Source organism: Adiantum capillus-veneris, chromosome 12 (assembly GCF_014529385.1).
Source record: "Adiantum capillus-veneris isolate H3 chromosome 12, ASM1452938v2, whole genome shotgun sequence".
In the NCBI taxonomy this organism is placed as follows: domain Eukaryota; kingdom Viridiplantae; phylum Streptophyta; class Polypodiopsida; order Polypodiales; family Pteridaceae; genus Adiantum; species Adiantum capillus-veneris.
The window spans coordinates 13729048-13748574 of NC_140942.1; positions in this window are offsets into that span (position 1 = coordinate 13729048).

A 19527-nucleotide genomic window follows, 5' to 3' on the forward strand; every position below is an offset into this window, starting at 1 on the left:
TTTTTTTGAGCTACGAGCTGTGAGCTATGATTTTATTAGTGGACCCCAGTTTTCCCATGCTATGCAGCCACACTCTCTCTTCCACTTTATCATTTTCCTCTTTCACACACACTTCTCCACTCATCATCCCCACCTCTCTCACCACTCCTCTCTGCACCCTACTCACCTTCTCCTCAACCTTGAAGAATAAGAGAAACCATGGTGAACTCATACCTCCCACACACAATTCCATTCAAAAATTGACCACCTAGTCTCATTTTTCCTCCTCCAAATTACCCATATCTATCAAAAAAACCACAAAATTCAGCCTCTTCTCTTAAAAGACAGCATCATGGTGGTTGATTACTCAGCTTCAATTACCTTGTCTCTCAAGGAAGGTCAAGAGTGGAGAAAAAATGTACCGTCAAAGCTAGTGGACCGTCAACAAGCGTCAAAATTGGCCCTACTCAAGACACTTGGAGCATCAACCTTGTAAGAAATCCACCTTTTCTTACCTCTTAAGATTTTTTCTTCCTTATTTTTATCCTACATGGATACTCCCATTGTAAATATCCAATTCCAATTGTAAATTAATACTAACTCTACTAACACTAACCCACTATGAAAAGTCCTATCACCTCCATTTCTCTCCTCTCTCTTTCCCCACCAACTTCTTGATAATTCCAAGCAAAAGAAATTAGATAAATTGCTGAAAATCTAACCCAACCATGGTTAGAGGAGTAACCCTAGCCTTCAAAATTGCTATAAAAGGAGGGTGTAGCTAGCATAAAAGAGGGGAGCTATAAGCAAGAGCACTATGCTATAGCTTGAGAAGCCAAGCTCAACCTCTCTAGAAGGAGCTCTTGAGTGGAAGCTCATTGTCTTATGCATGTGCATGTGTTGTAATAGGGGAGTAGCAAGGGAACTCTATGCCATTGTAAGAGAGAGAGTGATCATTCAATTGAGAGTAGGAAATCTATCATTTCTCCTACTAGTGTAAGCCCAACATTTGTTGAATCAAGGAGGGTGGATTTGGACTAAGCTTGGATACTTTGTCTCCCTTCCAACGTGAAGTAATGGACAACAATGATGCGTAAGTGTCTTGGTGTTTTTTGTTAAGTTATTAATAGCTTGTCTCTGGTGTTGTCATCAATCTAGCCATAAATCCCACATACTGTAAGAGGGCGACAGGGTGGAGAGGACTCCCCTGGCCTTAAGACAGTGATTGGGGTGGCTTTTCTTGTGATGTGTTGTGGTGAAATTTACGCAAGCTATGTTGAACAAATACTAATCTCACTTTGATTTGTCATGATAGATTTGTAAGAAGGTATTAATGCAACAAGCACCCCCTCTCCCTGTCTCTCTCTTTCTTAAATATATAAATGTGTTTGCTTGATCATTGCCGATACATTTCAAAGCAGCCCGAGCACTATCTCTCTCTCTCTCTCTCTCTCTCTCTCTCTCTCTCTCTCTCTCTCTCTCTCTCTCTCTCTCTCCCTCTTCCTCTCTCTCTCTCTCTTTATGCGTCCTAGTTCGCATCCAAAACTAGGTGGTGCCCCAAATTTGTGTAGGGTTAGGTTTCGGATTTGTGTATGTGTTTGTTATTTTTTTTCCAACCCCAACCCATTGAGCAACACGGGAGCCTTGAAGGGTGTCTAGAGGTTGCTCTTCTTGTTGCCCGCCCCGGACCGCCTCACTGGGTAGTTCCATCTCAAAATTTGATAAAGGAATTTTCTAGTTGTCTCCGAATCAGAGGGCGGATTTTTCCAAACCTTTTCAGAATCAGATGATGGATTTTCTTAGCCAGGTATGGGAATCTCTTTGGCTGACACCCGTGGAATTACAACTATAGGGGGTTTCAAGCACTCAACAAAGCATGAAATATGGCATAAATCTATGTTTCAAAAGGATCAAACGGTGGAGTTTTTTGAAAATTTTGGAGTCTTACCAAAGTTCAAGAAAGGAGGGAAGGATGTAGATGGCGGAGGCAGTTTCCCTAGGTGGGAGCCCGCTCCTGTAAGCCGAGCAGTGGACCAGTAAGTAATTACCATGGCGGCTACCACAGTAACTCTAAGAGGGTATAAATAGGACCCATTACATTGTAATGGGGTTGGTTGTACTTTGGGGCTGTTTTATCTTTTGACTTCCTACTCTTAGTTGTGTGGTTGTAGTCCTGAAGCTGTTCCTGAGCTACATTACTCTCACTTGTACTCTTACTTTGTAATTCCTAATACAATAGTTGAGTATACTTCAGCCAGATATACTTTGTATCCATTCCTTCTGAATCTGAACTGAATTTGAACACTATTTCCAGTCATTCAGTCGTCTCTTCCTCAGCAAATGTATTCCAGTTCATGTAACTGTTCTAGTTCAGTTTCTACCTTTTCCTCTAGTTCTATTGATTGAACTAATGAATCACCAGTAGCTGTAAACTCTAACACTAGAATAAGCTATCTAAAGAGATCAGCTCCAATTCCAATATTCAAGAAGAAGCTCCAAATTTTCTTGAAACTCTTTACCTACAGCTTGTAGAAAAGATTTGTCTTCTCTGTATCTAGTGTGGCCCTTTTTGTCCTAGTGAGTCGTGCATAGTGCCACTTAGATTCCCTAAGTAGATTTGCTATTGATAATCCTTGCTTTGGCTTGACTATCTATTCTAAGAATGTCCTTTTGGTCACTCTCTCAGAGTCTTCCATGAAATATTCCTCCTTTAAAGCTACTTTGAGTTCTTCCCAGTTTCTCCCATGCCCATCTTTAATTCCTCTAGCATGTTCCCTAATTTCTGGAGCAACAACAAGCTCAAAGCTTTAAATCATATCATCTTCTTACACGTGATGGCCTTGGTTGCTGAAATATCCCTTATTTCAGTGGCATGTTGTTTTTGCATGAACATTGCAAATGCTTGAAACATTTGTATTGTTGCTGGGTCAAAATGAATACCCTGTTGCTCAACATGATCACCCATGGTTACCCAAAAACTCTCACCCTAGCAGATTCGCGATGGATTTACCAAAGTATGTCAAGAAGTTTGTGGTCTTGCCAAGAAAGTACCGGGATTTTGGCTATGAGAGTTTGTGAGAGATATCCAAAACTATATAAAGGATTTATATCATAGATGCAATGAAGTTTAGGGTTTCGAAGGAAGTGCAATCAAAGAAGCCCCACTCTTTCTCTCGTGCACTCACACACACAAACAAAGAACACAAAAGATAATATTAAAACAACACAAAGATGAAAACATCAAGGCTATGATTGTATCGTATCATGGGTAATATGCAGGGGTTGATAGATGAGTTAATGGCATTCAATCTCTGTCGACCAAACACGCTACAAATTGTTCTTTGAAATTGTAATTTTGTGCTTACCATAGTATATATATTTTGTCTAGTGATTGGGACTAATTGTCTATACAAATACTCTTGGTTCATAGCAAGATAACTACACTTACGTCAAAAAAAAATTATAGTCTATAAGCGGTACTATGATGGGATCTGGTGAAAGAAATATTTCATTGAGCCTTCTGGGCCAAAGAGAAACACTATACGTGTCACAGGAACCGAATAATAGAGATAGACAGCAAAACAGAGGAAGAAATCTTTGTATTGATAGTGTTTGATACAACAGAGGAGCAAAATATATGGGCGCACTCCGTTGTACGGAGCTCGAACCTCCCGACCACCCCCGAGCTTCAATTCGCTTGCATGCAGCGTCTCACTCGCACTCGCACTTGCAGAAGAGAGATCGGTGAATCCTCCCAAAACGCACCACCTGTCCTTCTATTCTGATTTTTCCTCCAGAAGCCTGCGACGTCTCAAAATAGCCGCTTTTCTATTTTTGGCGTTCGGTCGACTCGACTTGCGCGCCAATATACCTATGAGAACAAGGTAAAAATGTGATCGCGAAGCGATCAGTAGAGGTTAGATTTTTGAATTTTTTTTTTCAGCTGTCTTCAACTGAACATAACTCCCAAACGGAGCCAAAACAGCCCAAGTCCGTCTCACACAATCTTGTTGCCCTCGCTGCGCTCTTCGACGGTTATGTGGTGGAAAATTTCCATAGCCTTCTCTGATTTGCTGAAAATCAACTTGCAAAACAACATTTTCTACAAAAACGATGCAAAAACAGCAAATCCAACTTTTTTCTTAATCTTTGGCCCTCAATGAGCATCAAAACATCAAAATCTCTAAAGACTCAAAGAACCAAAGTTGTTCCTTATAACGCAGGCTTCAATCACTTCATGCATCACTTTTTCAAAATCCCACGTTAGCACCTTCAAAAATGCCCCAGAAAGTGCCTTTCGGATTAAAAAATTTTATTGGACGAAAACAATCCACACATCCTTCTACACAGTGGACTAACTTTAAAACGACCAAAACTTCTTAGAAAACAAAATTTATTACTAAAACACCTCAAAATCAAGTCTTGTTACAATACGTTGTTGAAAGTGTATTTTATGGCTAATTCATACGTTAATTGCAATAGATCTCATAGAGTGGAAGCGATAGAAATTCACATCATGTGGATTATTCATCTAGAATAACTCTAGTATGTGCAAGATGTAGATATGAGAGAAGTGAAGGAAAGAGAAATCCCCTCCCAAGCCCTATTCTTGCCCGTAGGCAATAAGGATACTACGGGGAGAGACGTACCTGTAGCAAGGAGAACCTAGAATTTACAGAGAGAATTAATTTCTAAGAGTGAGAGAGATAAAATGAAATTAGAGATATATAATGGATTAGAGATGCAAAAAAAGAAAAGAACAAGAAATCAACAAAACATCAAAGTAGAACACATCTTACTTGACAAACCCTTCAGAAGTTATCCACCATTTTTTATGGAGAGAGAAGAAGAGGGAAGACTTCAAGCCTTGATTGATGCACTAAGTTAAAGTCCTTACTTGATTATAAATTATCTTCCAAGGATAGCTTACAAGATTGGCTAGTATTCCTCTAGGAGGAAGTGTAAGCTTAGGCTTATGTTTATGGCTAAGTACAATTAGGCATTACTACTCTCATACCCTCTTGAATTCATCTCATGAATGGTTTACAAGGAAGAAAAGGTCCCCTTTTATAGATGAAGGGAACCCCCAAGGGTTACACAAGAAAGAGAAGAGCCAGTGTGAATAGGAACTGACAAAGTTTGAAATGAGGAGGAAATGAGCTGTCCCTACATGATGTGGGCAGACTAGGGTCCAGAATTTTGATCATATCTTCTTAACAGTGGCTCCAAATAAAAAAGTAAAAATAGGGGCAAAAAATTTATCTCATAAGCTACGATTCTCGTTTTATATACTTTTTTCGATTCAAATAGGCACCTTGTCTTAAAAAATCATCAAATCAGAGTATAGCTTTGGCAGCAAAAGTCTTCGTGTGGTCCCTTTAGCCTACACTTTCATTTTATTTCAATGGACACCTCATGCAATATGAAAGTATGACATCGCTCCTTGACAAAGTTTTGTAATCATGCTTGCAATAATGCATTAAAATAGGTGTACCTTTGAGAATCATGCAAGCTAGTGTCCCACTAGGATTTGATTCCTTCCTTGTAGAGCTATTAAAAAAAAATATATGTAAACTATGTCGGAGAGGGACACCATGGCTTGTATGGCTACACAAAACAGTGATACCGGATTCGCCGTACCGCCCTCTAGCCTGGTCAAAGAAACTAAAGTTGGCCGTTTTCAAAAGCAAGGCCGCAAAAATCAACCACATGTAGGAAGTCGGAGGTAAAAAAACATTTTTTTGTATTATTATTTCCACCACCAACCCGGCGCGTGAAGTAGGCTGCCTCCTTTTGGCACCACACTCCCTATCATCTTTTATTTTTCCTCTCTCTCTTCCACCAAGCCCCGCAGGGCGCATAAAATATCACACACACTCTCTCTATCTCCCTCTAACAGGCTGCCAGGACACCCTCTTCCTCTCCCCTCTTGTCCACTCTTCCTCGTCTTTAACAAGCCCCTCTCTTCCCCTCTTGATTCTCCCTCAGGTAGGTCGTTTCTCTTTTTTTCCCCCATCATCCACTTGCTCTCTCTCCATCACCCACTCTCCCTGGTCCGCCAACCCCTCTCTCTCTCTACCCCTTACCTTCTGTCTCTCTTCCCTCATTTTCCTTGGACTTGGTCTCTCTCTCTCTCTTCCCCCTCGTTCAAGCCCATAGGGCGCATGCCAATAATGTCTCTCTCTCTCTCTCTCAGCCACACACCCTCCCCCCTGGCCCGCTACCCCCCATCCCATTGACCTCCTCCCCCCCCTCTCGCTCTCTGTCGGCCAGCAGGCCACACAAGCTCTCTCTCTCTCTCTCTCCCTTGCAGGCGCAGCAATACAGAGCCGCTCTCTCTCTCTCTCTCTCTCTCTCTCTCTCATTCACACCCACACACACACACACACGCTCATACACAATCTCACCTTCCTCTCTCCCAGCACCCGTGCTTCCTCTCTCTCTCTCTCTCAATCTCGTTCCCTCTCTCTGTTTCCTTGCTGTGTAGGAAAAAAAAATATATATATATATCTATATAGACACAATAATATTACTCCCTCTCTCATTCCCACACCCACAAGAAAATATTAACACACAGATATACTCATGATCACGCGTACGTGCACACACACATTAGAACAAGCACATGCATGTCCTATGCACAACAAGAAGAAAAAGAGAAATACGACATCGACACCATCGACAAAGATGGTCAACTCACGCAAAGACGACTCCAAATCAAGGAAAGATGCCGCAGGCGCCCTCAGTTGGCACCGAAAAGAAGTGACACATAGCATCTTGGCATCACGCAACAAAATACCAATTCTAGCAGCATTAAAACTCACATTGGCCACCCGAACCATCAACAAAACCCCTTGTAAATGCCTTGAACTCCACTCTTCCCTAATAACCTAGCTAGTGGCTAGTGGATTGTAAAAAGAAAACTCTCCCCAACCCACTCTTACCTACTCTCTCTCTATCTCTACCTTCTCTCCCTCCCTATCTCTCTTACTAGAGAGGCATCTAGACTCTCTACAGCAACCAATGTATATTTGCAAGGACCATTAGATAAGGACCACCTCTCAAACCAATATAAAGAGGCCTCTGCTATGCACAAAAGCAACACAAGGAGGGAAGAACACACTAGCTCCATGCATTCTACATTTCATGCACCACTAAGCACATAATGCATCTCCCAATCTAGGGAGCGCATGGCATCATGTTGTTTTGCAAGCATGGGCATTTTAGCATTGGCAACATTACCATCATCCCAATATCCACCACACCATGGTTGAGTTACTAGTCATGAACACCCCATGCATATAAGGAACTCACTATCACCCCCCACAAGGCAACATGAGCATGCTAGGATAGAATGCACCGACACCATGCTACCCCGGGCCACTCTCGATGCTGGTGATTGACGTCGTGGGTGGCTGCATCGTCTTGATGTTTCCTTCAACTAATCTCCCACTAACGTGCTAACATCCTACTAACTTCAAAGTTCGCCATGCACCATATGGCGCTCGCATTTCATCATGCATCGCCAATGCCAAGAGCAAGGTTGGTAAAAGTCAAGACCACCGTTTGTAAGTATCCTCATCTGCAACATTGTCTTGATCTTTAAGTCCTTTCACTGTTCTCCTTAGCTTTGTTTTCCCCAAATTCACGGGATGTTTCATCTCTTGTATATCACTCTGCTTGTGCTTCATCATGTGTAGCCTCTCTAGTCAAGCAATAAGCTCCATTCAAACCTTGTCACATACCTCTCTCGTATACACACTCCTGATTGTTGACTAGGCACTTTCTACATGCGGACTTTTTTTTTGTTTATCACCATTTCATGTGGGTTACCTAGAGAGCATCTCATTTCTGCTACGCTAGGTCATCTATGTCTGTGTCCTATCGGCACTTATGCTAGGTGGTGCCCCTCTATAGTTGTAGGCTAATTCCTACCTTGAGATGATGCTTGGGGATGTTCAGGCTATGTGAGGTGTAGAGGCCACCCCATTTTTGACTATGATTTTCTTGTCGCCCCCATTGAGGATCCTTTCACAAAACCCTCCAGTTTACAAGACTGAAAACCCTAAACTTTTGTGGATGGATGAATGGTTAGCAAGGTTTGCTAATTGGATGACAGAAGAAGAAGAGCTCTAAGCACAACTAGACAAACTTTGCATCTCCATTAAGGCTTGAGTGCCAGGCGTAATGGTGATATATTTGCAGTGGGAAATACAACCAGAACATCAGACCCAGTGGATATACATAGTCCGCGTGCCAAGGAGAAGAAGGAGGAAGTCGAGCCCATATCCGCAACCTAAGACCAACCCGCAAGAACAAGATGGAGGGATCTTTGCACAATAGAGAGTCAACGCTATTCTACTTCAAGAATCGGGTAACTCAAGTCACCGAGGTAATTATCACATTCATTTTCCAAGTCGCACCCGATGTTGTAGCACAAATAATGGAAGCACAAGCTCACACTCTCACTAGAGAGTCTAGGGATCTACTAAGCCTGTTTCAAGAAAGGACACCACCCTCTCCCACAAGCTTGGACAGTGACTAAGCACCTCTAAGTTTCACGTGAATCAATACAACTTACCTCAAGGTAGATCACACATTCCGATACGACTACGCTCAATCAAGGTAATACTAGACTGGAAGGCTCACTACGAGCACGTCATCGACACCATGGTGTGAGGAGAGTGCTTCTTTGAGTTTTTGGCATCCGATCAGCCATCAGTCTTAACTTTGGTACATGGCAATGTACCGTTTAAGATTTTAATCTATGTTTTAGTATAAAAAAAAGGGTATACACGACTCCTTGTAAAGAAAAATAAAAAAATAAAAAATCGTTTGATTGCAAGCTAAGCAGTGTGTCTTTCTAGCTCTCTCTCTCTCTCTCTCAGTAATCAGAGCAAGTGTTGGATTTCCAACATTTAAAGGAAAGAAGGGGGAGGATTTGGTAACAGATTTCTTAGATGACTTTGAAGTAGCATGCGTAGTAAGCAACAAAGATACAGATGAATCATAGGTTAGAATATTTAAGCATCTCATGAAGTTAGAAGCTAGGTTGTGGTAAAACGCACTTTTACAAGCAACTAAGGATGACTGGAAGCCCTTAAAAACTGCTCTTAAGAGGTGCTTTGGGGGAGGTAGCACTTTAGAGAATCTCTGGGACAAGTTGAGAAACTTGAAGCAGGAGGGTCTTCTAGAGTATTCTATATTTTGGGGCATCTGACCAGACTGCATATTCTTTATAGCCTCTTTAATAAGAGAAACATTATCTTCCTAGCCATTAATAGGTAGAGTCAAACCTAGATTTCAAAAATCCGTGAGCATCCATTCAGTCTGAGATAGAGGAGGATGAACAGTAACTTGTTGAATAGGAGAGCTCTGCAGATGATGCATAGGGGTCCCTTGGTGGTAGAACACTTGTTGCCCATGTCCCATGAAGCCTATGTAGTTGATCTGTTGTGGTTGTTGGGGGGGGCATCATAGCTATGGAAGCATAAGACATCTTACTAGTAGCTTGTTGATGATGAAGCCTTTCCATCAACTGATTATTAGGGTTTTCTAGCACAAGCCCACTATTGTTTACCCCTTGAAAGAAATAATGTCAAGACAAGGGTCACCTTGGAGGTCAAGGACCTGGGCCAAGGGCCCGATGCTAATGGAGACGGGATCCTAGGGGCAAGGCCTATAAAGGGAGGTTGGGTGGAGGATTGAGGTAAGGTAGTCATAGGGTCTCACATTGGTATCAAAGCTTACTCTTGGGTCTACCAATCACCAATAGAGGTCATGGATTGGTTTGGGTGATTATGGATTTTTCAAGTTAACCACGATGATTATTCAGGTCATTGTTGATTCCTCAACAATGTTGTACGATATTGTGATCCCTGTTTACTAGTCATCTGGGAAAACTGTCTGTAAATGGTGGGGGAAAAACACCTCAGTACTGTTAGTTATCCAAGGGGATAGACAAATTACAAAGTATAATCTTGTGCTAAAGGATATGCAAAGTGCGTACATTAGCACCCAACAATCCAATTAGTAAGCATTTATTGCTCTAGTTGGAGTTTATTTACCATAAGTTACAGCATGTTTGCGACAAGGTTTAGTCTCTTCATGTATAAGTCAAGTTTTCAACCTTGAACACTAGTTATGGTGGGGTTGTTTAATACTAATGAAATTTGAGAACAAGTCAAGGACTTAAACTTGGCTGTTGAGTTATGTCAGCAAGTTACTTGCATGGAAAGTGAAAAGAGGTACTCTTTTCGATACATCTTTGTTGTGATAACTTATTTAGCATGCTCATGTGCATTCTAAATGGAGTCTACACACTATCCTTCATATGAACCGTTACAATCAGATGGTTGCAAATGGAAAACAATGTGGAAAATCAAGATGTTACTCTTGGTTTCATTGAGCCGTGTTCTGATCAAGCAAACAGTTGGATCCATGAAGGATTCCAATGTGGAAAACATTAGTGTATCATCACTCTTGTTTTTGAGGACGAAAATGCTTCTCCAAGGGTAGAGTAATGTCCGGCCAAGGGTCACCCTGGAGGTCAAGGACCGGGGGACCGGCTGCTAATGGAGATGGGACCCTAGGGGCAAGACCTATAAAGGGAGGATGGGTGGAGGATCTAGGTAAGGAAATCCTAGGGTCTCACAAATGAGGCCTCTGCTGTAGAGTACTCAACAACAGGCATGTACTGAGCGAACCTAGGGTCTCACAAATGAGGCATGTGCTGTATAGTAGAGTACTCAACAAGAGGCATGTACTGAGAGGACAGAGGTCTCTATTGATAGTATTTGGATGCATCTGTGCCAGCTATGGCAGACATACCATTGAGGATTGCTTCTTGGAGCTCCATGAAAAACCTCCCTCCTGGGGAGGGGGAAAGAGCAAAGTTAGCTTGTCGACAAGAAAAGGGAGCCTGTAGAGGTTTAACACAATGTGACAGTGACGAGGAATGATGAAGCCTTCTGTATTTTTTATTCCCTCTCCATTCTCACCCTCAGATCACGCTTGGATTTCTCTGCCGTATGTACTTTGCTTTACAAGATTTTTATGCCAACCACTTTTCATCATGATATTGGTACAAGTAAGCATTTACATTGGGGAAGCACCTTGGAACAATACGTGGCAAGAGGAGGATGTCGCTTGGGAAAAAGAGCACCGTCCTCTGCACAAGGAACTAGAGTGCTTTGTTAGCCTGCATGACTGCAAGTGGATAACAAACTGCTGGAAGGGTACAAGCCTTCAAGGCGATTGCAATCAGAGAGAGAGCTTCACTTTGGTAGCTGCATGTGTATGGAAATGAATTGAGAGCAAGGGCACTATTTTAATTACTATTTTGTTCTCATCGAAGCATTGAACAAGAGTATACATCACTAAACAAGAACATAGAAGTGAAAGCTGAGAGAGAGAGAGAGAGAGAGAGAGCGTGCGTGCGCTTATTTTTTTTTTTCCACAAATCTTGTTACCCTAAGTGAGCAGAAGTCACTCATACATACAAGATTATATCTACTATTTTGTTCTCATGGAAGCACTAAACAAGAGTATACATCCATAAAGAAGAACGTAGAAATGAAAGCTGAGAGAGAGAGAGAGGGAGAGAGAGAGTGAGAGCGCTTATTATTTGTTTTGCACAAATCTTGTTACCCTAAGTGAGTATAAGTCACTGAACCGATTTGATGTAGAGAGTATGCAAAAAGAAATTTGATGATTAAGTACGTAACTAAGCAAGAGAGAGTTGGGAAGACATTCAAATGTAGCAGGCAATGACTGCTTTACTATGCAATGGACAAAACTTTTGTGGAGAAGAGGAGGAGGACAAGGTAACAACACATATCAATGGGAGTTTTTGATGCAGGAACAGAGGACTATATCGATAAGATGCTCTTCAAAGTTGCACGTGTGGTTAACTGGTTGTCAAAAAGTAGCGTGAAATGAATTGTTTAGCGGACTCAAGGTGGTTGGGGACCACATTAGAGTAATTTATATATATAGTCTCGAGTAGGCCGAGCACGTCTGCAATTTGTATGAACAACATACAATGGTGTTTTGTGGAGCAACTAGCCAGTACGGCAATGTCGATGGTGATTTGTCGACCGAGTGTATTCGAAGTGATGTAATGTGGATGCCATGGGGTAGGGGGTTGAACTGGCCATGGAATGAACTCACTCCATTTATGCATGTAGTGTCTGAGCACCCACTCTTGCAAATTTGGGTAACTGCACATGAAGCTCCTCCGACACTTTTCATGCGTTCTGAAGAGCATGCTATGTGACGCACACATAGTCCTAGGCAAAGCCAAGCACAACTTCTTTCCTGTATCACTCATTGTCCCTGCTCTTGTTGCACACATCCCACAGTGAGTGCATTCAAGAAGTCCATGTTGCAGATAGAAAGATGAAAATAGCCTAGAGCTTTCTGGGCTTGCTCCTGCGGTGTGTATCCCACTACCAATGTATTGAAAGAGATGCCATTCCCATCATTTAATTCATTTAACAAGCAACAATTCAGGAAAAATGGTCATGAAGAACATGCCCATGTCATATTGCATCTTTGAAATTAATTTTAAAGCTTCCTCACCTACCCTTGCTTGGCATAACTGGATATTAAAGCACACCAAGAGACTGCGGCTGGTGAGAAACCGTCACTTTTATGAAGCGCAACACATGTGTCATACTTATCGACCAAGATTGTGCCAAGCGCAACAACTTTTTTCAACAACCTCTAAAAAACAATAAAAAGCTGATTTTTGTGCCCGTATCATCCTCTTGCATAGAGACACATGCCTGCAATGTGGACACGTAGGTGATACCATATGGAGAGAGACCCACATCGGAATCTTGTGTATAGACATATGCCTTGAAGATGCACACGTATGTGATTGCATCTGGAAAGAGGCCCTTGCTTCAGATCCGCTGGAGACAGCCAAGATCTTTTTGTCTGTGCTCCTGTTTCATGTATCTTGCAATCAATGCACTCCAAGAGGCGGCATCAGGGATATGAAGATCCTCAAGCAGGTTTTGTGCTTTCTTAAGTGCACCACATTCAGCATAGTATCAACTAAGGCATTGCTAAGAACGATAATTTTTTGAAACAGTCCTTGCTGAAGTGTCCCACATTTGGCATGCATATCGACCAAGACAGTGCCTAGCACGCCATCTCTTTTCACGAGAAATTTGCACAGAGCCACATGTCTGCAACATGCACACGTAGGTGATAGCGTCAGGTGAAAAGGTTGGAGAAATGCCTTTGCTTTTCATGTGCTAAAAAAAGCCCAAACCTTGCTAGCCCCGCCATTATTGGGCATACCTTGCAATCAGTGCATTCCAACATACGACATCCCGCACAAGAGCACCACATGTGGCATACATATCAACCAAGGCATTGCCAACCATGGCAACTGTTTGCAACAGCCCCTTATTGAGAATATCAGAGTTAACCAAGCATGAATTTTTTTTGATGAAATGTGCCATAGTTGGCGTACATTACCGTATTGAATGCACTCGAAGAGACGCCATTCAGGACATGAAGCTCCTCAAGCACGTTTTGTGCTTTCTAAAGTGCACCACATTCAGCATATGTATCGACCAAGACATTTCCAAGTAGGACAATTTTATGAAAAACCCCTAGTGAAAGTGTCCCACACTTGGCGTACGTATCAACAAAGGCCGTGCCAAGCATGCCATCTCTTTAAGAGAGCCTCTTGCATAGAGCCACATGCCTGCAAGATGCACACGTAGGTGATAGCCTCTGGAGAAGGCCCTGGCTTCGCACCTATTCAAAACAGCCCATAGCTTACTGGCCTGCCGTTGTGGGGCATATCTTACAATCAAAGATGACATCCTGCAGAAGAGCACCACATTTGGCGTACATATCAATCAAGGCATTGCCAAGCACCGCAATTGTTTGCAATAGTTCTTGACTAACGATATCAACGTGAATTTTTAAGCCCATATCGGCATCTTGCATACAAACACATTCCTTGCAAATGAACACATATGTCTCACTTTGGGTCTGATGAAAGCAGTCCAGAGATTTTTGTCCCTTCTCCTATTGCACGTATCTTGTAATCAATGCACTCCAAGAGACAACAGTGGGAATAGGAAGCTCCTCAAGCTCGTTTTGTGCTTTCTAAAGTGCACCACATTTAGCATACGTATCAACCAAGGCATTGCCAAGCACGACAATTTTTAGAACAACCCTTGCTGAAGTGTCCCAAATTTGGCATACATATCAATGGAGGTACTTCCAAGCATGCCATCTCTTTTTGAGAGCAATTTTCATAGAGCCACATGCCTGCAAAATGCACAAGTAGGTGATAGCGTTTGGAGAAAGTACCTCGCTTTGCACCTGCTGAAAACAACCTAGAGCTCGCTGGCCCGCGGCTGTTGTTGGGCATATCCTACAATCTTTACGTTCCAAAATACGGCATCCCACATAGGAGCACCGCATCTGGCATAGATATTGACCAAGGCATTGCCAAGCATGGAAATTTTTTTCAACAGCCCCTTACTACCAATATTAGATTGAATTTTTAACCCCACAACAATGTATTGTGTGCTTTCAAGATGCACGCTTATGTGATTGAATCTAGAGAGAGGCCCTCACTCTACATCCGCTAAAAATAGCTGAGAGATTTTCGGCCCTACTCTTGCTGCATGTATCTAGCAATCAATGCACTCCAAGAGATGGCATTTGGGATAGGAAGATCCAGAACCATGTTTTGTGCTTTCTGAAGTGTACCACATTCAGGATATGTCTCGCCCAAGGCATTTCCAAGCATGCAATTTTGTTTTCAACAACCCCTAACCAACAATACCAAAGTGAATTTATAAGTGCATGCTGGCATCTTGCGTATAGTAACATGCCTACAAGATGCACGCTTATGTGATTGCATCTGGAGAGAGACCCTCCCTTTGCATCCACTGAAAACAACCAAGAGATTTTTGAACCTGCTCCTATTATGTGTGTCCCACAATCCATACACTCCAAGAGACAGCACTCGGGACAGAAAGCTCCTCAAGAATATTTTGAATGTATCCTATAGACAATACATTCCAAGTGAAGAGGATGATTATTAAGACATTTCATGTTTCCATGATGGCATCACATTTGACATAAATACGGACCAACACATTTCCAAGCAGCGCTAGTTGATTGTGAATTCTCTTACCCATATGACAGTCTTGAGTAAGAACATAAGCCAAGCACAACAATTTTTTAAAACAGTCATATCTAAAGTGCCCCACAATTGGCATACATTCCCGCAATCAATGCACTGAAGGAGACGGCATTCGGGAGTAGAATCTCTGCAAGCACGTTTTGTGCTTTCTAAAGTGCACTACATTCAGCATACGTATCAACCAAGGCATTGCCAAGCACGATATCTTTCTGAAAAAGTCCTAGCTGAAGTGTCCCACATTTGGCATATGTATCAATGAAGGCAGTTCCAAGCACGCCATCTCTTTTACAGAGCATCTTGCATTGAGCCACATGCTTGCAAGATGCATACATAGGTGACAACATCTCAAGAAAGGCCCTCGCTTGGATTCCGCTGAAAAGATATAACAATCCAAACAGAACACCCGAGAGGGAGGTGAATGCAATAGCCTCTGAGTAACAATGTAATAATAGGCCTTTGATTGCATTTGGAGAGAGGCCCTTGCTTTGCATCTGCTGTTGAGAGGGAGCTGTTTGTGAGTAGACTTTTTTGCCCATATCAGTATCTTGCATAGAGCCAGATGCCTTCAAGATGCATGCATAGCTTATTGCATTTGGAGATAGGCCCCCACTTTGCATCTGCTGCCAAGAGGAAGTTGTTCATGAGTGTTGCCTATATAATAAATCGCACACGACCTGTTAAAGTGTGTTGTATTGAAGCCATTTGAGAAGAAATGCCATGTGGACAAAGGAGCTGTGCAATTTATGAATCTCCTTGTAAAAATAGGGGGTAGAGCAGCCACGTGGGTTAACGAGAGAGCAGCATTGGGATTTTGCCTTCTATGCTAATGAAGTTAAAAGGATGCCCTAGAAGAGGCTTAGAAGGAGGGCGCATGTGAGGCTCCCAACCTCGAAAAGATTGGGGTGACTTGATAGATGGACTTTCTTTATTCTTCTTTTTCATTAATTACACCCTACTCCATTTCCACAAAGTAGAGATACAAGCAACAGAAGAGAGGAAGTCCTCCATCCATTGTTTACGTGGTTATAAGGGTCATACACCACAAACCAAGTCGATAAATCTAGGATTCTAATGAATTTGTTTCCTAACATAAAGATAAAATCACATTGACATATTTAGAATCCATAAACAACCCCTTTTTTCCCACGTTTGAGAGGCATGGCCACCATCCATAAATTATAAATATGATATGAGACTTAGTCTAAACTAAATAATATTTTTATGTCACGTAGATTTGGGACATCTTGACTCATTGCACAATGAGTCTCTAATTTCACTTCGCTTAATAAGAGGGAGTGGAGAGTTTCTTGACTAATCGAGACCACCCATCCTTGATCGGCAGCCTCAGCCAGCCCCCACTTTCCACCCCACACTCACACTTTTTAGCTTGTTTTCTAATTACTACCACACTGTTTTACATATACAAACAATATTCTTTAATGAATTCCAGACCCAGAAAGTTTTTTCATTCATCCCTTCAAACATCACCAAAACATTTCTTTCTCAAACATGGTCTAATGAAAATAGTCCTATAATTCAACAAAAATGAATCTTTCAATTATTCTTAAGAGTTGCCGCTACCCGCGGACTTTCTCTGTCTAATCAACAAAGCCTTTACAAAAGATTTACTTATTTGCTAACCGCAAAATGCACATACTTTCCTAGTCGCTAACCGCAAGGGAGCATCTCGCTAATTGCTAGGCATCTTGCTAACCGCTGTTGAACCGGAGAGAGAGAGTGCACGTAGACGAGAAGAGAGAGAGACGACTCCACAATATGCAAACCCCAAAGTGTATATAGAACACACACTGAGTACACATATATAATGGGGACTCCTAACTATATATAGCATAAGTGTGGGCTCTCTATATAGCTCCAACACCCCCACTCAAATAGGAGTCCCTAACTGTGGATGAAAAAACCCTTGGGGGTACAAGGGAAAAACCCACAACACCATATACATGCACTGTTATATTAACAATTATCAAAGTTTACAAATTTCATTTTGAGGAGCTACATCACTCCATAATATACAATGTGCGCTCTCAAGCGTGTTTGGAAGTATAATAACCCTATATATACAATTTCATTGATGCAAATTCTTCCATATCTTTGATCAACTTCAATATCTTTGAGCCCATGTATGTGCTAATTGATATGGCTGTTATCCTATGAACAACACTAACTCAAGAAACATATCAAAACGTGAAGGTTAGAAATAATCATATCGCATTGTCCCTAGAGACGGTTCGCGACGCCGCCCTAGAGACGACAGAGAAACAAATAATGATGACACATATACATATAACAAGAATGTAGTACATCTGTGCAGATAAACTCAAGTGAACACAAAAATGATATGAAACAATGTTGTTGTATAATCACAGCTACCAAATCCCTAATGATGACGAGGGTGCAATAAGAAAATAAAAACAACAACACTAGTGACGACGATGGTGCAACAAGACAAAAACAACAATAGCACCAATCAAGAGGACGATAACAGGCTTCCAAGTACGCATAAAATTTGTCAAATTTCTCATCCTTGATGCCCATAATATTTGCACTCGAAATATGACAAAATAAACATAATACCAATGGTAAGTACGAGGCACCGAGCTCTCAAGTACACAAACATAACACCAATGGTGAGTACGAGGCACCGAGCTCTCAAGTACACATACAAGGTCTCTGTCACATCCATCATCCATCACATCATCGAGGAAAGTATTAGTAAAATCATGATGTAAAATTATCGATTGACCAAATATAAGTGACACACTTATGCTATATATAGTTAAGAGTCCGCAGTATATATGTGTACTCAGTGTGTGTTCTATATACACTTTGGGGTTTGCATATTCTGGAGTCGTCTCTCTCTCTTCTCGTCTACCTGCACTCTCTCCCTCCGGTTCAACATGGTATCAGAGCACTGCGGAAGACATGACTATATAGCTCCAGCAACCGCAAGGTATCTTGCTAATCACAAGAGACAAAAAGAGAGCTGATAACCTCAGCTTAATCTTTGCTAACAACGGAATCACCTCGCTAACTACAAGTTCCATCTGGAACCAACATATTCTTGAAGCAATTGTTTTCTTTTTGTGATTTCTCAAACAAGATTAACTAACTTCTAATATCAAACAGTAATCATAAATCAAACAATTCCTTCTCTACTCTATAAAATCATATGCTTGTTTCTTGTGATATAATCACGTTTTCTGGATAGTTTAAGGGAATTCTTAGGCTTGACTTGCCTATCATCATGTATAACGATGCAGAATTATAAATTCATCTTACTGGATTAGCAACACATTCGAGTACCTCTCGTGGTTGAGGTTGGATAGCTTCGACTTCTTCCGCAACTAATACCTCCGCTTGAGCAAAGTTTGGAGTAGTTGATGCCTTCCTCTGCATCTTTATTGGAGGTGGAGCGACATGAGCATCCTTCCAGCTTTGAGTCACTCTCTTCGGGGCCATCGTATCGCAAAAGAGAACAGAGAAAATGATAAAGAGAACTCAAGAATTTGAGAGGCAACACGGTGATGGTAGAGAAAGAAGTTGGAGATGGAGATGGTTTGAGGGTAAGAGCTTGAGGGAGAGAAGGTAACTTCGACGTCAAGGCAAGAGAGCTTCTGCCTCTGAGAGTATGTGTCCCTAAAGTGAAGGGAGAGGGGTCTTTATATAGACTCTGAAGGCTAGCTAAGAATAGAGGGAGGAAGGAGAGAAAAGTTCGCGCATGTTCATGGCTGGGTTTTCTTTTTTGCGGACACGAATTTCGATGCGCGATTTCGAATCTCTTAAATGAAACTTGGCTTCTAAGACAAGAGCTCTAAACTAAGCTCCTCCTCTCTTTCTTTCCGAAAAGTACTCCTCCTACTCCTTCTCCTCTAAAATTAGTCCTCCTTTCCTAAAATTGCTCTCCCTTTCCCAAAATTACTCTCCCTTTCCAAAAGAGTCAACTCTTATCTTTAGATACAATTTTCAGGCTTAATTTTCCGATGAACCTTATTGTTTTCAAGTGAATAAGGGTCGTAATTAATAGTTCTAAAGTCCAATTTTTGATCCGATCGTTCCATTAGAATTCTCTTTGACTTAATAAAATGCAAATCTCAAATATTTGCAAAGTAAATGAAATACGTTTATTGAAAGATTCTGGGTACATTACAATCTCCCCAACTTAGGGATTCAAGATGTCTTCATCTCGAGAAAAAGTGAGGATAGTCCTTCTTTAGGGTGGCTTCATCTTCCCATGTTGCATCTTCTTCAGGATAGTCTTGCCACTGAACAAGGTGTTCTTTGAGAACTCTATTTCGAAGGATCTTCTCTCGAGACTCTAAAATTCTAGAAGGTTGGAGTTCCAA